Source organism: Opisthocomus hoazin, chromosome 3 (assembly GCF_030867145.1).
Source record: "Opisthocomus hoazin isolate bOpiHoa1 chromosome 3, bOpiHoa1.hap1, whole genome shotgun sequence".
NCBI classification, from domain to species: domain Eukaryota; kingdom Metazoa; phylum Chordata; class Aves; order Opisthocomiformes; family Opisthocomidae; genus Opisthocomus; species Opisthocomus hoazin.
In genome coordinates, this window is record NC_134416.1 from 7175270 (window position 1) to 7199125 (window position 23856).

Consider the following 23856-nt stretch of genomic DNA (forward strand, 5'->3'; position numbering starts at 1 on the left):
GGCCTTATAATCTAGATAATCCCCACACCCCCCTCCAAATCTTATTTTTTTTGCCACACAATGCATTTTCCAGTGATCTTGACAAAACAGATGGGAATATGGGAATCGAGGTAGCACAGGACAGGGGGCAGAGTCTGATTCTCAATTTAGACTTTAGACAGAAAATCAGCTGTGAAAATCTGCAGGAATTACAGCCAGACATTTATCTTTATACATCTATTCACTGGGGACAGATGCAGTGCTGATTCATATTGGGAAGGGAAAGAGAAGGTAATCAGTGTGTTGCTGAATGGCCTTGGCCACAACAGAAAGCACTACAACACCTCATGCAGATACGATCTTCTCCAAGATCCCACACCAGTACATTTTTGCCTAGCCCACATAAGGACCCTGTAAAGACAAAGTCAGGCAAACTATATGCAAAGGCTGTAGAAAATCCAGATATGCAAATCCCAGATACTTGAACCTTCTCTATTGTTCGAAGGCAAACTAAATCCTGCCTGACGTCTCTATGTCATGGCAGGTCAGTCAGTTCATAATTGGCTCTAATTGGTACAGTCACATACTTCACCTGCAGGAAAATGGCATTCAGAATGGAGTGAAATTCTCTACTGCTTCTAAAAAAACATCAGAGCTTTCAAGCTGATCTTCACATCCAATGGACCGACTGATAGGGATAACTGAGAGGCATTTTTTTGGATACACATGGCCATTAAAACCCAAGCCCACTGTGTAATAAATTATACACATCGAGGTGCACGAAGGTTCTTCTGCAGGATCTTTAGAGGCTGCAGGACTGTGGCTAGCCTTTGTGTGTCACATATATACATAAATTCCCTGTCTGAGTCATGCGAACAACAGTTAGAGCCTGCAGCTCCTCACTGTAGCCATGTGCTATTTCTTAGACAAGCCTTTCAGACAAAGTCTTCCAGGAGTGCCTTTACTTTTCGCAATCTTGGGCAATAAATGGTGAGGGGAGAGACAGAAGGCAAGTCCCTTGATATATATCTCCAGGCTTTCTTTGATTGTATCCTAGTTTTTCAACTTGATTTCAAGCTAGATGTTGTAGCTATTTTAGGATTTAAAGAAAACAATGCTGAAAAAAATAATAGGAAAGGAAAACAATATTAGGAGCACAAGGTGACTTTTGGGGTCATAAAGTCCAGTCCTCGAACTCACAGGAAGCAATGCAATTAATGTTTGGTCCACAAAACATACACATCAAACCCTGAGGCATAAAATACTTTCAAATAGCCTAGGTGAAACCTAAATCTTATAGTGAAAGACCAAAATCTCCAAATATGATGTGTCAGAGGGAAAAAATGTGAGAGCTGTTGGGCATTCCGAGTATACTCGCATCCTGCAAAATCCAGAGATGATTTAGGAAAAATATGTGTGTGATTTTAGAAGCAGACCATTCTTTGCAGATCTGCAGAACTTTGTCCCACTAATTTCCTTCTGCCTGCAGTGCATGAACAATTTCATCCCTCACTATGTGTTGAAGAAATGCCATCCAGAGGAATGAAGGAATTTCTGTATCACTCCTGTCGTCAGCACATCCCACCCTGCACCCCTAGGTAAACTCTGAAGTGTCAGAGGGAAACAATCAAACAAACCCTACTAATAACTAATAACAGAAAGAAATGATGAGCATGATAAGCATGGAAAGGAAAAGAGGAACATATTTTTGCCCCAACTGTGGAATTCATAAGGAGAAATTGCAAAACATGGGGTACAGAATGAATACAAGCCAAGCAAAAACCACCCAGCCCTGCTTTCAGACCTTTGGCACAAGCATACAGGTCCAAATCCCTGCAGACCTTCTTTCAAGACCCACTTTTCCTGTCTTTTATGCAGGAAAATGAAAACACCTTTGTACCCTATTTCATTCCCTCAGCTGTAAGAAAGCACAGAAATGTGTCAGCCAGAATACTCCTTCTGCACATGGAATGAATGATTTGCTTGGAGTCTGCTCATGATAGTGCTTTGCCTTCTCATTAAAATAAATCACAGAAAGTGTTGCCATTGCATGCTCCCAGCTTAAAAATAAGTCCTCAGGTAGTTATTCATAACTTAAGGGACAGGCATGAAGGAAAACTGAATGACACATGGAGAGAGCATAGAGAAAAAGCTTCAAAATGGGAGTGAGAACAAACTTTCATTGTACCTACTCTGGAAAATTCAAATTCTGGCGTGTATTAGAGGGTCCCTGAGGTTTTACATACATTTCGTTATGTAGCCATAGTGAAACACATCACATGCTCATGCGTGTATATATATGACTGGATGCAGAGAAGGCAGAGCTAATGAATGCCTTCTTTGCTTCAGTCTTCAGTGCTAAGACTGGCCCTCACGAATCCCAGGCCCTGGAGGTAAGAGAAGAAGCCTACAAAGAGCACGACTTTCCCTTGGTCAAGGAGGACTGAGTGAGGGATCGCTTAAGCAATCTGGACGCCCACAAATCCATGGGCCCCGATGGAATGCACACACGAGTGCTGAGAGAGCTGGTGGATGTCATTGCTGAGCCACTCTCCATCATCTTTGAGAGGTCCTGGAGGACAGGAGAGGTGCCCGAGGACTGGAGAAAGGCCAATGTCACTCCAATCTTCAAAAAGGGCAAGAAGGAGGACCCAGGGAACTACAGGCCGGTCAGCCTCACCTCCATCCTGGGAAAGGTGATGGAGCAGCTTATCCTGGAGGCCATCATGAAGCAAGTGGAAGAAAAGAAGGTTATCGGGAGTAGTCAGCATGGATTCACCAAGGGGAAATCATGCCTGACCAATCTGACAGCTTTCTACGATGACATGACTGGCTGGGTAGACGAAGGGAGAGCAGTGGATGTTGTCTGCTTCGACTTCAGCAAGGCTATCGACACAGTCTCCCGTGATATCCTCCTAGGGAAGCTCAGGAAGTGTGGGCTAGATGAGTGGTCGGTGAAGTGGATTGAGAACTGGCTGAATGGCAGAACTCAGAGGGTTGTCATCAGCGGCGCTGAGTCTAGTTGGAGGCTGATAACTAGTGGTGTCCCTCAGGGGTCAGTACTGGGCCCAGCCTTATTTAGCTTCTTCATCAACGACCTGGATGAAGAGTTAGAATGTACCCTGAGCAAGTTTGCTGATGACACCAAACTGGGAGGTGTGGTAGACACACCGGAAGGCTGTACTGTCATTCAGCGTGACCTGGATAGGCTGGAGAGTTGGGCAGAGAGGAACCTGATGAGGTTGAACAAAGGCTAATGCAGGGTCCTGCACCAGGGGAGGAACAACCCCATGCACCAGTACAGGCTTGGGGTGGACCTGCTGGAGAGCAGCTGTGTGGAGAGGGACCTGGGTGTCCTGGTGGACGACAGGTTAACCATGAGCCAGCAGTGTGCCCTGGCTGCCAAGAAGGACAATGGGATCCTGGGGTTCGTCAAGAAGAGTGTGGCCAGCAGGACAAGGGAGGTTCTCCTTCCCCTCTACACTGCCCTAGTGAGGCCTCATCTGGAGTACTGTGTCCAGTTCTGGGCTCCCCAGTTCAAGAAAGATGAAGAGCTACTGGAGAGAGTCCAGCGGAGGGCTACGAGGATGGTGAGGGGACTGGAACATCTCTCCTACGAGGAGAGGCTGAGGGAGCTGGGCTTGTTCAGCCTGAAGAAGAGAAGACTGCGAGGGGACCTAACAAATGCTTATAAATATCTGAAGGGTGGGTGTCAGGAGGATGGGGCCAAGCTCTTTTCAGTGGTGCCCAGTGACAGGACAAGGGGCAATGGGCACAAACTGAGGCACAGGAAGTTCCGTCTGAACATGAGGAAGAACTTCTTCCCTCTGAGGGTGACGGAGCACTGGAACAGGCTGCCCAGGGAGGTTGTGGAGTCTCCTTCTCTGGAGATATTCAAGACCCGCCTGGACAAGATCCTGTGCAGCCTGCTGTAGGTGACCCTGCTTCGGCAGAGTGGTTGGACTAGATGACCCACAGAGGTCCCTTCCAACCCCTACCATTCCGTGATTCTGTCATTCTGTGATTTGGGATTGGTTAGTCTGTGTGTGTCCACAGACCTTTTTTGCCTATTTGTAAATAGATTAATGAAATACAGCCTCTGGGAATCAGGTTGCTAAACTTTGAGGATTCAACAGAAATTTATATATGCTGCTGGGGAGATATAGATGTATATTTTCAGAAATATCCATATATATAAGTGGAATATATATATATGTACCAGGGACATTCAAGGGCATCACGGAACCTGATTTGTTCCTTTCTCTCCCTCCTGTATGTGCTAAGCAGAGTATCCTAAAATCTCAAATATGGATCTCAGTGGGTTTCCTTTTTTCCCCAAGCTCCAGATACTGTATCCTCACCTTTGCTCCCACCTCCAGGGCAGCTGTCAGGAGCGTGTGCCGACTCTGCCTGCCTCTGGGACAAGTAATCCTGATGCCACAGAGATAGTATTAAATATTAAACAAGGTGGTTAGCTGCTGGGGAAGAAAGACCCTGAGCATTGCAGCTCTGCCTGGTGACTTGGATGCACATGTGTATCTTACATCACTAGATGGCACTATTAATTTAAAATCAGGGCGTGTTTTCGCTAAAGCTTCCCTACAAGCCTCAGACACAGGAAAGAAAGCAGGGAGTCTGGGGAGAAGTGGGGCAGAGTGAAGACCATTTGCAACATAATCTACATTTTTAATTCTGCCAGGTTCTTAAACAGTTACATGTCTGAAAAAGGACCAGGACTGTTAAAACCACAACAGGAAAAAGCCCCAGGCTAATTTGGCTCCAATTTGGACGCTGCCCACAGAAAAGGTTTGAGTTGCATCCTGAGTCCCAGGTGGGCTGGCTCCATCTTTGGCTCATGCCTGCGAGCCCGTGGAGTGTTTGTGCCTGCGGCAGGAGGATAAACACAACATAAGTTGTCTCATTAAATTGTTATTGTCCTTAAAGCCTGGAAGCCTGTGGGATCAGCCCTGGGTCCATTTCTGTGTAGTAATGAAAAAGAAAAAAAAGTGCTTGTTAGGAAAATCACAGTTAATTGAATTATGATCTGAAAAAAACAGCAGTTACCTGTTTTTAGTGAGCTGATATTATCTGCCTCTTATGGTTGGCTAGAAGGAGAAATTATGTGCTGGTTGTTGCAGGATCCTTGCCAGTTTGGGTCAAAAACCAAGGGGATGCATCAATTTGTTCATGTAATTATGTGCGGTGCTGCTCTCCCTCTGGTTGACTGTGCTATCCCTCTGCCTGCATAAGCCAAATCTACATGCACATTCAGTCTCTCCATGCCTTCTCTGTAGTGTTGGACTGGTGCTGGGGTCAGTGCAGCTGTGAAACGGGTGTGAGGGTCCTATCTTTGCCCCTGGGCTGGCAGTTTCTCAGCACTGAGGAGCGCAGGGCCAAGATAACCTGCTCCAGGCACAGATAAAGTGAGCAGCAGACTGCTGGAGCATTGCTTTCCTGTGGAAGCCCAGGAAAGGCAGGCTGCATGCTGATACTTTTTGTAACGGTAGTGGTGTCTGTGGTGGTGGGAATCTAGGTTTGATCTATATTTCTGAGAAGCTTTGGGTGGAGTCCAGTGTTCACTGCCCTCTTCTAGACAGACACCAGTATCAGACGTCTTCTCTTTTCTTGCCACTTCCACAAACCAGTGAAATTCTGACAGAAATTATGGATGAGCTAATATATTGTACTGCCCAGTACTTCTGACACCCTCAGAACTCTTAGGTGTGTATTTCTGCTGAGGGCAGAACAGAGGTGAAATCATTCCTTCAGGATTCAGCACGAGGAAATGAACATGGGGCACCTAAGAGATTCAGGTTCCCCAGTTCTTAAATTAAATCATGACCCTAAACGAGATGCTTGGAGTCCCTACATGGTGAAGGTCAGGAGGTAGGAACATAAAAATGGGACCTGCAAAAGTTATTATCCTGAATACAAAGTAGCAAAAACCAAATGCTGAGAAAGCAGCTGAAAATGTAATTCTTTCAAAGATTTGGGAGTTTAGCTCTGGGCTTCCCAAAAACATCCATCTCTTCTCAGGATTCGCTGATTTAGGCAACTGAATGTCTCAAACCCTCTGACAAACTGCAAGGAAGGCTCAGTCCCCACCCTTTCCACGTCTAGCAGATACAGGATACCAGTAATGCCAGGGTCATGCTGTGCCACTTCATGGAGAGAGAAAGGCCTTTATGATGTGGTTAAGACTCATCCTGTGAAAAAGGGAATGGAAATTCAATTATTATGTAAATGTTTTAGTACAAAATGCAAGAGTTTCAATGAAACAACTGAGTTGCCTGTGTCCTCCTCCCCTCTCTCCCTCCCTTCGCTCCAGGATACTTTATAGCCTGATGATAAAGGCTTAATCTTACGAGATTAAAGATGGGGTATTGAAGTACACTTGGGCCTTCTCTATCCAAACTACAATAATGCCTGATTGAAGAACGCTGTGTGACAGTGAATTTCTTACGGAGGGAATATAAAAGGTATTATATGAGGGGCTTTATTTGTCATTTTTCTTTTTTTTTTTTTCAAAGAAAGCTCTTTGATTGTGATGTGCTGGAGGTTTTGTGCTATTTCTGTTGAATGCTGCAGACCACAACCACAGCAAACTGTGGGGAAGTGAGTGTGTGAGGGAATGAATAATAAAACATCAAGAGGGCTTAATGAAATGTGAAAATATTGGTGTGGCAAAGGCATTAGCTCAATAAAGAATGGACAATGCATGACTGATGATGAGTGCTGTGTTGGTAAGCACTAATTCTGAGACCTCACTGTGAGGGAAAAACACTATTCTTACAAGACATCAGGTGGAGGGAGTGGTTTTTCAAAAGGCATGTTTAACAAAAGCCTTAAGCAGAAGAAAGTGTCTCTTTTTTGTTCTTTTTTTTTTGGTTTCTCTCTGTCCCTTGTACATGCATACAAACACCTACACAAAGCTGCGGTGAAAACAAAAAAAAATCTGTTATCCTCCCATTTCTAATTCCTTGACAGATTTTCCCCACTTCTCTTTCTGCTGTTCTTGCAGCCAAAGTCTTCTGACACTTCTGTATTGCTGTGACACTTGCCAGGAGAGAGGAGAAAGGGAACAAATCCTGCTTTACCCTTCCACATAATGTCACAGTTGTTGCTTTAGGATTGTGCAGCTGCTGCTCATGTGGCAGGACAAATCATCCGGTTTTACCTTCCTCCCCAAGAAGTCTTCACCCTCATCGGGTGCGGGCCACGATGCCTTCTTTCAAGATTAGGCTGACTTTTGGGTATGTTTTTCTTCACATTAGGTCAGGTGAGGGGTGGCAACTTTCAAGAAGAAAAAGCGCACTGCAGAGGGTGGAACGCAGTGACGCCCTGGGTCAGTTGTCAGCCCTGGACATTTTCTTGGACTGTCAATTCTGTCTTAGGAGGGTGAATTGCATTTCACTTCACCTTTATCTGTGAATGGACCAGTTGATTTTCTCGCAGTCTTCACGGAAAGACTTTGGGGGGGGGGTGTGGAAAAAGAGGAGAAAAAACAGTTGCATGTCCAGATTCCCATCGCAATCTTGCAACATCTTTTAGAGAGCTCTATTTATGAATCTTCCTGTTTAGGGTTGTGTGTAATTACTTTTCCACAGATATCACTAAACGCACAATAACTATGTGACTGTTTCTTTCTGTACAAACTCAGCTGATACCTTACAACAGGTTTTGAAGGTAGAATAAAGGATGCAGTTCATACCTTGTACATCTAGGATGGAGGGAGTGCAGGGAGGGATGGAAGTAAAGAGGTGGGGGAGAACAAGTGAGGAAGAAATAAAGACTGATTTATTTAATAGTATAATTTTCCTTACACTAATTTATATACCAGAGTAGTGATCTCATTTCTGGGAAATGATGATTGAAGTCAGATCTGGTACTTGTGCAAGGGTGATAGCCTGGTTTTCCTCAGGCACAAGAACAAGATACAAAGCAGCAGCGTGACAGCTGTTAATCCTCTCCTGGAAGGCATCCAGATGCTATGGTGATGGGGTTGGCATAGACCCTGTGGAAAAGAGAAGGGAATAGCCCTAGAGAAATTGTGCCCAGAGGATATAGTGCAGCAACACTGGAGGTTTCACACCGTGCTTAAGCTAGTAGCAAAGCTTTTATTTCCACCTACAGCACTAAAATCCACTGGAGCAATAAGTAAGGGTTTAATGTGCTCTGGTTTTTATGTTAAAAGAAGGCATCAAAGCCACCTTTTCAGAGTCAGTAAGCTTAATGTTCTAGGAGTGAGGTTCACTGAACCATGTAAATGCTGAACTTTTATGCTTCTTGCCATGTAGGGGAATGCATGAACTAGGCATCAGAGGCTTAAAATTGCTCTACAGTGAGGAAGCCCAGATGAGACCATGCATGAAAACCATTCCTTGCGTATGTAAGATACCAATGACTTAAAATTAACTTGAAATTCCTTGTGGGAACAGCCCAAGGATGCCTTAGTTTACTAATCCAAGTCCCAGAGCTAGGAACAGCGCAGGGATGCTCAGCTTAGCCAAGACTGTGGAAGTTCTGGGAAAAGTCTGACAAAACAGGGCTAGTCACAAGGCACTTGAGACAGGATCTGTCTTGAACTGTGGCCTGGTCTTCCACTCCAGGTACACATCTGCTATTTAATGCTCCTACGGAGCGGACATACTACAGGGATGCTGTGAAGTCTTCTGGAGATGTTATGGCTGCCTGCTAGGCCAGTCTATCCCTGTAAAGTACTGATGTGTGACATCGAAGTCATAGACACACACAGAACTCTGCTACCACAGGCCACCATTGCTCCCTCATTACCTCAGAGGGAACCATGGTACAGACCGCACCTCAGACACAGTTTTGGATACGTCCTAGTAAACCCTGGTCTGCTTGAAAGAGAGAAGACCCAAAGCCAAGCTAATCTACCTTAAGTCATATTTTCACTTTATCTCATTTTCTCATGTAATTATTAACAGGAAAATAAGACCCAGCATCGTGCTCTCATTTCAGTGGCTCTTCTGACAAGGTAAATCAGAGCCCATTTCCATAGCATGGTGGAGAGAGGACGAGGAAGATGGAAAAGAAAGGATGGGGAGAGAGGAGGAAGGTGAAATGAAGCCACATTGCAAAGTGTAGCTTTTACCATCAGGATAGGCAACAGCCAGAATATCTTGATTAACATTTGGATGTAAATGATTTAAATTGTATCAGATGAGTTTTGTTTGGTTGGCTGGGGGGGTATTTAAGAGCAGAAATGACCGAATACATTCCTTTCTACTTCTAAGTGAAATGACTGATTATACTTTCAGAGTTTTGTGGGGGTTTTGTTTTGGGTATTTTTTTGATAACATAAAATATCTAATGCAAGATTAGGGGATTATTATTGCAGGGAACAGATGTACTGGTTTTATTCACCAACCAGGAATGTCTCAGATTATTTTGTCAATGACCTCAATCCTGGATTTCTGTGATTCATCTGGAAAAGGAATGCGATTCCATCTCTGTGCTTTCCAGAATGTTCTGAATTCCACTGGTCCACTGGGACCAAGTTAAACTCCTCCCTGCAGCATTCACTTGGTCTGTTGGACAGCCCACTCACCTTAGATTTTCCTAAACTGAAATTTCAGTTTTCATTATGTTGTCCCCACTTCTCTAACATACTTATAAACCCCGTCCAACTTGATTCTTAGCTCTTCTGATCTCCTGTTTCAATATCTTATTGAGATCATAACAATGTTGGAAAAGGGAGCAGGTTTCCACATACTTTGACTTTGATGCATACTGGGAAAAAAAGCGAGATCCTTCTGTGTTTATAAACACCATATCGATTAGCTTATGACAAGAAGAGAGAGTCACAGAACAGTGTCACTTTGACTCATATATCCTGTAATGGTTCTCAGATAACACTGTTTATGGTTCACCAATAAAATGAATCATTGAATCCTAGAATCATAGAATGATAAGGGTTGGAAGGGACCTTAAAGATCATCTGGTTCCAACCCCCCTGCCATGAGCAGGAACATCTTCCACTAGACCAGGTTGCTCAGAGCTCCATCCAACCTGGCCTTGAACACTGCCAGGGAGGGGGCATCCACAGCTTCTCTGGGCAACCTGTGCCAGTGTTTCACCACCCTCATGGTGAAGAATTTCTTCCTAACATCTAATCTAAATCTGTCCTCTTTTAGTTTAGAGCCATTCCCCCTTGTCCTATCACTACACACCCTTGTGAAAAGTCCCTCTCCATCCTTCCTGTAGGCCCCTTCAGGTACTGGCAGGCTTCTAGTAGGTCACCCTGGTGCCTTCTGTTCTCCAGGCTGGACAGCCACAAGTCTCTCAGTCTGTCCTCTTAGGAGAGGTGTTCCAGCCCTCTGACCACGTTCGTGGCCCTCCTCTGGACCTGCTCCAACACATCCATGTCCTTCTTATGTTGCGGGCTCCAGAGCTGGATGCAGTACTCCAGGTGGGGTCTCATGAGAGTGGAGTAAAGGGGTAGAATCACCTCCCTCGACCTGCTGGCCACACTTCTCTTGATGCAGCCCAGGATATGGTTGGCTTTCTGGGCTGCAAGCGCACGTTGCCAGCTCATGTTGAGCTTCTCATCCACCAGTACCCCCAAGTCCTTGTCAGGGCTGCTCTCGAGCCACTCATTGCGCAGTCTGTACTTGTGTTTCGAATTGCCCTGACCCACGTGCAGGACCTTGCACATGACCTTGTTGAACTTCATGCAGTTCACGCAGGCCCACCTGTCCAGCCTGTTAAGGTCCCTCAGAATGGCATTCCTTCCCTCCAGTGTGTCAACCACACCATACAGCTTATATCTTCAAAATGAGTCATTGGTGATTATTTTTCATCTACCCACCAGAATAATGAATACGATGTGCAGAAATTTGGGAATGGAGCTGCAGCACATCGGTGAATACCTACTGATATCCCTTGATTTGAAAGCATCTCTGAGCCTCTGAGCTTATATCTAGATCAGGACTGACAGATGCTGATGTGTATCTTATGGGCTAAGTCCACTTCAGGGGAAATCTAATAAATGGGCAAAGCTGAAAAAAAATGAACACCTAAAATACAGCAGAATGAAAGTCATGGCAGATTTAAGAAGAGAGACTGTGGTGGGATCACTGAGGGCAGGTGCCAGTAGTCCTTCAAGCGATGCATCCAAATCATACACTCAAATAAGAAATATCAATAGCACCATGAAAGATAAAGCAGCCTCAAAGGCCAGAGGAGGACAAGATCAGGTATACATCATGATACACCAGAAGGATGGGATGCCATCCAGAGGGACCTGGACAAGCTGGAGAGGTGGGCCTGTGTGAACCTCATGAGATTCAACAAGGCCAAGTGCAAGGTCCTACACCTGGGTCGGGGTAATCCCCGGTATCAATACAGGCTGGGGGATGAAGGGATTGAGAGCAGCCCTGCCGAGAGGGACTTGGGATACTGATAGACGAAAGGCTGGACATGAGCCGGCAATGTGCGCTGGCAGCCCAGAGGGCCAACCGTGTCCTGGGCTGCATCAACAGAAATATGGCCAGCAGGTCGAGAGGGGTGATTCTGCCCCTCTACTCTGCTCTGGTGAGACCTCACCTGGAGTACTGCTTTCAGCTCTGGAGCCCTCAGCACAAGAAGGACATGGAACTGTTGGAGCGGGTCCAAAGGAGGGCTACCAAAATGATCCGAGGGCTGGAGCACCTCTCCTATGAGGACAGGCTGAGATAGTCGGGCTTGTTCAGCCTGGAGAAGAGAAGGCTGCGGGGAGACCTGATTGCAGCCTTTCCATACTTAAAGGGAGCCTATAGGAAAGATGAGGACAATCTTTTTAGTAGAGACAGCAAGGACGAGGGATAATGGTTTTAAACTAAAACAGGGTAGGTTTAGGCTGGATATAAGGAAGAAGTTCTTTACAATGAGGGTGGTGAAACACTGGAACGGATTGCCCAGAGAGGTAGTGGAGGCCCCATCCCTGGAAACATTCAAGACCAGGTTGGACAGAGCTCTGAGCAACCTGATCTAGTTAATGGTGTCCCTGTTCACTGCGGGGGGGTTGGACTAGATGACCTCTAGGGGTCCCTTCCAACCAAAAATTTTCTATGATTCTATGATTCTATAAGTGACCGATCCAATTGGGTTAAAGGTAGAGTTAAAATAAGGAGAGCAGCTTTGTTAAAGGTGCCATTTTAAAGGATGTTGCCCACATTAGAGGCACTGAAGACATTCACGTGGCCAGCGGATGGCTGGAAAGTCAGCATGTTTGCTACATGAATTAAGGTAATGGCAGTAATAAAGAACTTCACATACAGAGTCATGTAAGCACCAAAAGAGGTTGTGAGGTGCTCAGTGGAGCATTGCCCTAACTTAATGGGCTAAACTTGTACCCTAACTTTATGCCCTAATTTTATGCCCTAACTTAATTCTCTAACTTTAGACTGCAAAACACGGATTACGGAAACCCAATATAAGAGATCAGGTTTGTGAACACCTGAGGAACCTGGACATACATAAGTCTATGGGACCTGATGAGATGCATCCCAGAGTCCTGAGGGAATTGGCTGATGGAGTTGCCAAACCACTCTCCATGATATTTGAAAAGTTATGTCAGTCAGGTGAAGTCATTGGTGACTGGAAGCAACGAAACATTGCACACATTTTTAAAAAGCGAAGAAAGGGGGACCCTGGGAACTACCGACCTGTCAGCCTCACCTCTGTGCCTGGGAAGATCATGGAACAGATCCTCAGGACAGGGAGGTGATTCAAGACAGACAACATGGCTTCACCAAGGGCAAGTCCTGCCTGACCAGCCTAGTGGCCTTCTCTGATGAAGTGACTACATCAGTGGACATGGGAAGAGCTACATATGTTGTCTGTCTGGACTTCTGTAAGGCCTTTCACGCAGTCCCCCACAACATCCTTCTCTCTAAATTGGAGAGATACAGATTTAATGGGTAGCCTGCTTGGTGGATGAGGAATCGGTCGGATGGTCACAGCTACCGGGTAGTGGTCAATGGCTCACTGTCCATATGGAGGCTGATGACATGTGGTGTCCGTCAGGGGTCTGTACTGGGATCAGTGCTGTTTAATATCTTCATCAATGACGTAAGCCATCAATGTGCACTCGCAGCCCAGAAAGCAGACCGTGTCCTGTGCTGCATTAAATGAAGTGTAGCCAGAAGGTCAAGGGAGGTGATTCTGGTCCTCTACTCTGCTCTAGTGAGACCCCACCTGGAATCCTGCGTCCAGCTCTGGAGCCCTCAGCACAGGAAAGACATGGACCTGTTGGAGCGGGTCCAGAGGAGGGCCACAAAAATGATCAAGTCCAGGAAGATCTTGTTGTGGCCTTTCAATACTTCGATATTCACAAAGGACTTGAAGGTCAGACTGGAATCCTTGGGGACCCTGTTCAATTGCCTACTCTTCTTACGCAGCATTGCAGAGAGGTTTTCGGAGGCAGAGACAAGATTCTGGCTTGGTTTCAGTCTTCTTCCTTGTCCTCCTCCCCATTTCCTTGTTCCAGGATCATCTCGGAATATGGATTGTTGCTGGAGCCTGGAAAGGGAAGAAGGATAAGGAGAATCCTTTTATTCCTGTTTTTCATTTCTGTCCTTAGGCATGGGCTGTACTCCTCACAGAAGTAGATAAGGAAAGTTTTCTCACCCAATACAATACACTCACTCCCCCTTCTATTGCTGTAACAGAGATGTTATCTGTGTCTAAAGTTCAGGGTGTCATTGAGACTGCAGGGTCATAAGGGAGAATCAGCAGTAGCTGAGTGTTAGAACTCATCCACTATAACTACCCATCTGTTTCAGACACACGATTCCTCCCCCTCAAAATCTAGGAGTTAAGGATGTAACTTAGGCACTTTTACAATGTGGTGATGTTCCTGTTGAATATTTTTTTGATGAGTGCTCTGCTCAGTAAGTCATTTGGGATTTCGAGAACCACAGTTTTTGGCCATTAGTTTCATCATTTCCAATGAATAGAAACAGTTTTAGATGGGATCAAGACCATCTCCAAAGATGTGAAACATCACTCTGGCTTTATAGCTCTGCCCCAAATGTTTGCTGTTGGATTCACGAATGGACTGATAGCAAGCAGCAACAGGTATCGCAGGAAGACCGGGAGAAGTGCAGGGGCATTCTTCAGAAGGTAGAAACCAGCATATGTGTCAGTAACCTGCACAACTCCCTCATGTTGGCCTTCCACTCTCCTCAGAATTCTCTTCACTTACAGCTCTGTGAAGGAGAACACTTCTCAGAAGAATTTTTAAAGCTTTTTCAAAGTAACAACTTGATTTTGTTTTGTCACTGAGTTTTCGGTGTTTTTTGATGAAAGCTGCTTTCTTGTGTGCAGTGACAGATTCTGCTGTAGACACCTACTCCAGTTGATACTCCAATGGGAATTCCTTCTAACACTTGTTAGCTATGTTAGGGCAAGATGCCATGCAGGTATGGATGGAAAAGAGGACAGCCAACAAAACGCATGTTCCCTTCACATTATAAAAAGCTCTTCCACCACACCAGGAGTGCAGATAAAAGGAGCTACATGCAATATGGCCAGCTGGGATATCCTTTTAAATGGGCATTAATTTATATGTAATCCTGAAATAAACTATTGTTTACACATTTGTTCTTGTAGCGGGTGAGTTGCTACTTGTGCTTTTTTTTTCCCCAACAAAACTCATTTGACACTATTTAAATCACTGAAATATCTCTTCAGTATCAATTTCCTCTGTGAAAGAAGCTGAATCTGGGAGAGAGACTGAGGACAGCAAAAGGAAGGCTAGGGACAACGTGGGGCCGCTGCTGAATGAGGCGGGTGTCCTGGTGACGGAGGATGCAGAGAAGGCAGAGCTAATGAATGCCTGCTTTGCTTCAGTCTTCAGTGCTAAGACTGGCCCTCACGAATCCCAGGCCCCGGAGGTAAGAGAAGAAGCCTACAAAGAGGACGACTTTCCCTTGGTCAATGAGGACTGTGTGAGGGATCGCTTAAGTGATCTGGATGTCCACAAATCCATGGGCCCCGATGGAATGCACCCACGAGTGCTGAGGGAGCTGGCGGATGTCATTGCTGAGCCACTCTCCATCATCTTTGAGAGGTCCTGGAGGACAGGAGAGGTGCCCGAGGACTGGAGAAAGGCCAATGTCACTCCAATCTTCAAAAAGGGCAAGAAGGAGGACCCAGGGAACTACAGGCCGGTCAGCCTCACCTCCATCCCGGGAAAGGTGATGGAGTAGCTTATCCTGGAGGCCATCATGAAGCAAGTGGAAGAAAAGAAGGTTATCGGGAGTAGTCAGCATGGATTCACCAAGGGGAAATCATGCCTGACCAATCTGAGAGCTTTCTACGATGACATGACTGGCTGGGTAGACGAAGGGAGAGCCGTGGATGTTATCTACCTTGACTTCAGCAAGGCTTTCGACACAGTCTCCCATGATATCCTCCTAGGGAAGCTGAGGAAGTGTGGGCTGGATGAGTGGTCGGTGAAGTGGATTGAGAACTGGCTGAATAGCAGAACTCAGAGGGTTGTCATCAGCGGCGCTGAGTCTAGTTGGAGGCTGATAACTAGTGGTGTCCCTCAGGGGTCAGTACTGGGCCCAGTCTTGTTTAACTTCTTCATCAACGACCTGGATGAAGTGTTAGAATGTACCCTGAGCAAGTTTGCTGATGACACCAAACTGGGAGGTGTGGTAGATACACCAGAAGGCTGTGCTGCCATTCAGCGTGACCTGGATAGGCTGGAAAGTTGGGCAGAGAGGAACCTGATAAGGTTCAACAAGGGCAAGTGCAGGGTCCTGCCCCTGGGGAGGAACAACCCCATGCACCAGTACAGGCTTGGGGTGGACCTGCTGGAGAGCAGCTCTGCGGAGAGGGACCTGGGTGTCCTGGTGGACGACAGGTTAACCATGAGCCAGCAGTGTGCCCTGGCTGCCTAGAAAGCCAATGGGATCCTGGGGTGCATCAAGAAGAGTGTGGCCAGCAGGACGAGGGAGGTTCTCCTTCCCCTCTACACTGCCCTGGTGAGGCCTCATCTGGAGTACTGTGTCCAGTTCTGGGCTCCCCAGTTCAAGAAAGATGAAGAGCTACTGGAGAGAGTCCAGCGGAGGGCTACAAGGATGGTGAGGGGACTGGAGCATCTCCCCTACGAGGAGAGGTTGAGGGAACTGGGCTTGTTCAGCCTGAAGAAGAGAAGGCTGCGAGGGGACCTTATAAATGCTTACAAATATCTGAAGGGTGGGTGTCAGGAGGATGGGGCCAAGCTCTTTTCAGTGATGCCCAGTGACAGGACAAGGGGCAATGGGCACAAACTGAGGCACAGGAAGTTCCGTCTGAACATGAGGAAGAACTTCTTCCCTCTGAGGGTGACGGAGCACTGGAACAGGCTGCCCAGGGAGGTTGTGGAGTCTCCTTCTCTGGAGATATTCAAGACCCGCCTGGACAAGATCCTGTGCAGCCTGCTGTAGGTGACCCTGCTTTGGCAGGGTGGTTGGACTAGATGACCTACAGAGGTCCCTTCCAACCCCTACTATTCTGTGATTCTGTGATTCTGTGATTCTGTGACTGGAGAGTGAAAATCACAGCACTTGCTCCAAGGGGTGTTAGTATAATTTCCTGCCTTTAAATGCAGTAAAGAGGAAAATTAAATTGGTTACAGTGAATGACAGTAACTTCCATGGAAACAGCAAAATAAATATAAAGCAGAAAAAACAAGCATGATGCTACAGGAATGACCATCTCCTGTATGACTCTGGTACTCCACCCTGTTCTCTATTTGAAAGTCAGTGCTATCTTAAGATGTAATCAACTAAACCCAGGTTTTGTGCTCCATTTCAAGTCCTACAGTCTGTGTCCAATGTCCGCTATACTTGCCCCCAGCTCTGCCTCTGTGCAGGTGGGATATTCTACAGATAGCCCTGAAGGGAATCAGCTTATAATGCTGCCATCTTCCACACTGTGAAGGGCTTCATGCCGCAAGCAGGTGTGGAATGGCGAAGTGTAACCGCTCTAAATCAAAATACACTCTGCTGGTTTTGAATCAGGAAAGAGGAAGGCAATCTAGTTGCTCTTCAAATAGAAGAAACAGGGGAGGGTTGGGTGTGCTTATAGAGAGCTGCTGAAGGAAACCAGTGAGAGATGTTTTGGTACTAATGTAAGGACTTAGCATCTGATTGCTTTCATTTTAGAGGTAAGAAGAGCTAAATGAGCCAGTGTAAAATATATTTTTTCCAGAAGCCTGAACAAGAACAAACTGATCTACATCCTCATTCACTTTGTCAGAAAAGTGGTGCTTTTCTATGAGTTCCGAAGACGCCTTATCTCCTCCAGAGGAAGCTCTTGTGTGCTGGTGGAGCATTATAGCTTCCTCAGATCTCATTTTTCTGCTCTGGTGTTTTGCCTCTAGCCATAGGCAGATGTGAGTTTAATGTGAATTGGACAATTTCATGTTATACACACTACATTTTTTTGCTGTTTTCTGCAGCTACACTACTATATATCATGTATCATAATACTGTTAACATTTAGAAATGGCTTATAAAATAAATTTGGTTTCATCTCACGGTGGTAGGGATGCAATTTTAGCAAATTTCTGGCATAGTAAGTTTGGTGAGAGTGTTGGGAAGAACCATGCCTTTGTGAAATAGTTTGAGATGGCAGAAGCCAGTCAGCATTTCCAGGTCTGCATCTCAGATAGCACCAACAGGCAAGAAAATGCTCCGTGACTTATTTTGATGGAGACAGGCTTTCACCACACAAATAGATTGCTGCAAAAAAAAGCCTAGCGGAGCACATCTTTTACATGTACGAATCAGCACTGAGGGAAATATTCTGATATCTGCAAAGCCCCTTGTATTAATGTTCACAAAACTGCATTTTTGGTACAGTCAACTGATTGCTAATGAGAATTTAAAAACCATAAACACTCCTTCACTGCCTCAGTTTATGCTTAGCTGTGGCCTTCCAGCTAAGAGATACTAATCTGAGAATAAAAAATTCAGACAAAAATCCTCTTTTGAAAATAGATGTGTGTGCTTCCCCACCAAGAACCCTCCCAAGCTGATGTTGCAAACCTAGGTAAGGGGAGCATAGAGCAGAGTGTTTCCAAGAGTTTTTTTGTTGTGAATAGCTTTTATTTTTTCTCATCTTCCTCATCTTTCTAAAGGAACTAGATCAAAACCATACAACAGAGACATCTTCTGTTTGGTTTTGCTTGGCTTTAGTTTGTTTGTTTGCTTCATTTTTGAAGGAACCTAGATTTGAAAGCAAAGCTTTGATTGAACCTGTCACAGCTGTTCATTCTGCTTTTTCAAAAGTCATTTTGATAGGTGTCATTAGCCCCAACAAGAAGAATTGTCCAAAACACAGTAATGCTGAACAGTCTAGGCTGTTCTCAGAGAAATAACAGAGATCATTTAGTTTCCTTATGTATTTCAGAGCCCCTGGAAATAAAACCTAGCCTATGGGAAAGAGACTTTGAAAATCCCGTACCTCTGAGGATCTGCTGCTCTTGGTTTTTTTCTATATTTATTAATGCTCAGAATTAGCTCTATTAAGCAATAATATCATATACCCAGTAGATGGTGCTGTTAGTTTCATCTTTTTCCTCTATCACACCTGCCGAGTTTTTAGAAAGAAGTGAGTCAAAAAAAAGAGAGAGCTAAATTGCAACAGATTTGGGCTGTGTGCAAGCCCTTCAGAGTCAGGAACAAAGGGACCAGTCTGTACAGAGCCGATTTGCATGGATGCTTTGGGTTCCCCTGGCTGGAGCTGGGACCACTCCATGCATCTAATAATATCTCCCTGCAATTGTCACTTCTGCCTCTGAGCAGTTTAGCTGGACAAACATGTAATTTCAGTGGTAATTTCTGTACTCCTGGATGTATAGACATCTGGCATTTCCCAGGTACAGAACCTACTATACAGCCGTCTCTTGGCTGGCCTCCAGTGGGATTAATTCTGCACTTTCTATCACTTCCTCCTATGCGTGGTTGCCTTCTATGAAAAGGACAGTCATTACAGAGAATGTGCTTAAGAAGAAATGAGCAGTTCCCTGCTTTGCCCCTGAACCCCCCCTCCCCCAAACAAATAAACAACAAAAATCCAGTCTCAAATGTCCCTCTTCAAGAGTTTTTGCAGAAGACTACCAATGCATAGCTCCATGAAGGAAAATCAGTGGATTAGAGCAAACATCTAGAATATGCAAAAGCAAATCGAACAGGAATGTTTTTGGCAGCTGCGTGGAGGTTCAATAGGCTCCATGACAGCTGATTTAAAAAGCACTATAGTTAACAATAAACAACAGAATGGTCAGAAACAAATGGCCATCAGTCCTCAGCTTTTCTGTCAGGAGAAGAGAAATTCCTTTCCCTCATACTTTTTAACTTATTTTTCTTTCCTTTTCTTTTTTATTTTCACCACATTGACCAGAAAAAAGGTAAGAGCAGAATGAAGAAATGTTATTCTCTAATAATGCTGCTTTAAAAAAAAAAATCAAGCAAACTGAGCTCCAGTAGTTTGTGAGAAGCAGAGTTAATGAAGGCTGGTTACTATGGACTTGTGTTTCTCAGCTGACCAACTGTTTAACTATAAAGAGTTTCTCCTCGTATATCTCAATGTCTTAATGTAGAATTTGATGGTGAAATGCAGGCTGCCTTGTTTGATTATAGAAGTTAGCACATGAAAGTTTTTGGAAACAGTTATGAACACTTGAACTGCCTTCTATACTCAAATTGCTGTTTTTGTGAAACTTGTAGGAAAGCAATTATCTTTGTGATCTCTGCTTCTCTGTTAGATTTGCTTGACTGCAGACAAGAGAAGTTTTACTCCTGGTCTGCAGAACACAGTGAGGTGAGGATGCTTGAGAATGAGCCCACCTACCTGCAGAGAAGGGTATTCCCAAGTCTAATGAGAGAGCAAAGAGTAAGAGTGAGATACTCTTACGCTACTGAGGAGGAAAAAAGCTCTGAAGATCAGAGCAGTGACATGAAATATTCAAGGGGCTGAAGCATTTCCTAATCTAAGCAAATCCTTATCAGTGCTATTCCTAGTGTAACATCGATTTTTGACATTTCTAGACCTCTCATTGGGCTTAGAAACCCCTTTTCTAGTACGTTTTGTAAATGCTGATGAGGCAAACAATAGAAGAGGTCGCATCCTTCCCCTATTTTTTCTTGAGACTTTTCACTCAACACCCGCGTTCATGCAAAGGTAGTGCTTGCTCATACAACATAATCTAAAATATTGCTTCTCCTACACACTTTACTTGCATTTTCTGCTGACCAAGGAGGTGTGAACTCTGACCAAACCTTTTCTTTCCATAGCTGTATTTAGAAATTTTTGTATCTTATACCCAGCTGCCTATACAATCTGTAGGACTACAGTACATGAATCTTGTACCCCTTCAGTCAATTTAGATGCGATCAGCCATTATTCCTAATCTTATTGCTGGGATGAGACTGAAGCCATGCATACCCTTTACTTTGGGGCCATATGAGTCTGGGTGTTTTGGTAGTACACCTAAAATCCTCCAGTTAAGCCACACATAGAGTTGAAGTGAAACATTCAAGAATGTTGGGGAGATTTTCACTACCTTTGTGCTCATTTATCACTTGTAAGTGAAATCTTTCCTCTCCTAATGTCACATCTTACTCCATGGTCCTCCTGATGAGAGTCAGAATTTAAGCACTTATGTATATTTCTCCCTCCATGCAGTTTCAGTCAAGCTGCTTTCGGTAAATCCTTAGAGAATTCTTAAATTTAACTCCATCTGCATCCACGGTATAAAAACTCATCCTTCAGCAGCTGCTGCAGTAATGGACCCTCTTCAGGGACACCTTGAGACAACAGCATCTTCAGAACCGTGATGTGTTTTGATCTCCTGAGTAGTTCTGTGATGGTCAGGATAGAAATGTCATTATTGCTAGTCTAATTCCATGGAGAATAGTCGCTGCAGCCCCAGAGCTGGGACTAGAGATCTTTACAACTGCTTTCCCAATTGCTGTCCATGGCAGTCATCCTGATAGTTGGAGGAGTTTGCACACGCAAACACTAATACACACAAGCTCACAAACATATATACACGAAAATATATGAGAAAAAACTATATTTTAACTATATTTTAAAATTACTTCATCAAATTAATATATGTGCATTTAGAGGCACTGGGAATAGGGAAATATTCACTGTAATTGCTCTTCACTACAAATTCATTTCAGGAGGATGAGGAGATTGAAATAAATTACTCTTGTGAAGAGGCTATTGACTGGGAGTAAAAGAGCTTATTTTGTAGTACAAGTAGCTGTCTCATCACTACACTTTCTGTCTTTTGTGTGGTTGTTTTTTTTTTTTTTTGTGGTTATGGCTAATAGGGTGAAAACTCACAGAACAATCTCATGGTTTATTTTTCCTTTTCTGTAAATAAGCATGTAGGCTGTATGTTTAATAGGTACATGACATTGCTCAGGAGAAGTTAAAAACTCTACTCTCTTTAAAGACAAAGCAATTAGCCATTACCTGTACTGTTTGGAATCAGCAAGAAACAGGACGCTTCAGTGTTTCTTATTCTGGTGATAAAAAGGCAGGTTTAGAGTAAGTTGTGTGGCTGATGATTCAAACTTTATTGCATGTGGACAGATGTGTATATGGCATGCAAAGACAGATACACATAATATGTGGCTGTCTCAGAAATTGTCACACTTCTTCAATTACAGTGGGTAGTCTAAATTGATCTGGTGGTAAAGCTTTCAAATACCCATGGCCACTTTTAATGTCATCTTGATAAGAGGCAGAGTGAACCTTAATTTAGGAAACTGCATGCTTAAAGCTAAACTTTTGCTGTTAACCTTAATATGATGAACTTAAAACCAACTAGATTATATTCTTCTTTCAAGGTATATGTGAATAATTCACAGGGACTAAATTTACCCCTTAAACTCTTCACTGTTGTGCAGATTAAGTTATTTATGGCAACTGCTGAAATATAGACATTCACAAACCAGTATGGATACCCGAGAGGAACAGAGAAAAATTAACTAATGCTATAAAGTTGTACAAAAGAAATGAGCAGCATTAGGATCAAGATTTTGTTATAGTGTGGTGCCATTGTGTGCAATGTGTGGAGCCAGGGCAATGCCGTGTCCCATGCCCTGTGCACTCCCTGGGAAGATCAAACAGTTGCAGCTCAAATGACACTGGAACTTTCCCTTAGATTTGTACCTTCTCCTGTTCCCAATGGGAGCAACCGATTCCCAGGATAATTCCCACAAGTCTTTTGAATCATGGCATGAGCATCCCCAGTGCAGGTGTACAACTCCTCAGACATATGTATGGTTTTAGGTGCTTTTCTCCCACTCCCATGAAGACTGAGCTGGATTTTTAAAGCTTAAACCCTGTTTATCAACTGAATTTGATCCAATAACCACTTGATATCTCCTTTTTTCCCACAAGGGTAAATGTGCGTTCCTGAAGGAACTGAATCAACGGCTAGAGCACTCCTCCCTGGCCCTGTGCTGCTGTGTAGGAGGTCATTTACACAAGGCTCCATCCAAGCCTAAATGGTAGTTCAGTGGCATAAATTGATGCAGGTTTTAATCTAGAAAGTCAGTTACAAGTTGAATCTAGAGACATTCTGAGCTCTAAACTGGACCCAGTAGTTAAAGTATTTTAACCATAGGCTGCACATTTCTTTCACTGTGACAGCGCCTTACTGACATTAAATGTGTGTTTTACTTGACTGAGGCAGATCCACACCTGAATAAACCATCAACCCTTGGGTGCTTACTAGTATCTCAAGGAAGTCCAGCTTTTGGAAATTTACTGGTATCTTATCAGTCATGTGAAAAATTGTTGGATGACCATGATCAGAGTAGATGGATATCCATGCTTTGGAAGAGGTCAGGTAAACTCTTGTTTACAAGAGCAACTTTCTGTGATTGCTTGGCTGACATAAGGAAGTTTTGAACTTGGGAGGAAGATGAGGGTTGGGATATTCATGCTGCTTAACTTAACAAAGTTGTCTTAGCCTTAAAATCGTCTGAGCCTCAGGAGCCCTGGATGTATGTGTGGCTTTTCCTAAACTGGGTTCTCTCAGTCATACAGTGGAGGTGACTAAGTCTTTCCATCAATTATATAGGAAGTCTATACCCCAATATTTCTAAGGCATTAATTTAATTTACAATAGACTGAACTTGTATTTCTGTGTTTCTTTGAAAACCTGTATTTCCTTGAAAAGTTAGGCAGCCACTCCAGAGAGAGGAATGACACCACCCTTTTGCCTTCACATATGCTCCTTCCAAATGAGCAAAGATATAGTACTGTCAAAGCTCTGCCTTCATTTTCCCTCTCTAGACATGAAGACGTCTTATTATTAGCCAGTGTGATTTCTGTAGTATTCAGGCATGCAACTCTCAGTGACGAAGAATGGATAGCTGAAACATCTAGAGACAGAATATGACCCTAACGGACTGGGCACATCTTGGTGCCAATGTTCATTTACTGTTGAGACTGACGAGCTGATAAAATTACAGAAAATTGTGTGCTCAGTTTTCACAGTAAGACTACAATTTGCTGAAGGTTTCTGGAGAGAGTTCTTACTGTTTGGAGATATTTAAACAATCACTCAGTGTGAGGCACAGCACAGCTCTGTTACCATACTGCATCAGTAATTATTTATTCTTATTGTGCTTGAGTAGAGATGGAGGGACTGACACACTATACACTAACAGACAATATTTACTCACCTATTGGTGCTGAAAAATTGCATGAAAGGAAGCTGAGAAAGCAAATTACCACCTCTGGTGCTTGCCATTTGAGGATGTGGTTACAGTTAGAGACAGATCAGCAGATAGACTCCTTCAAGGAGAACCCTTTTGTTGATTTGGTTAGGAAAGAATTTCATTT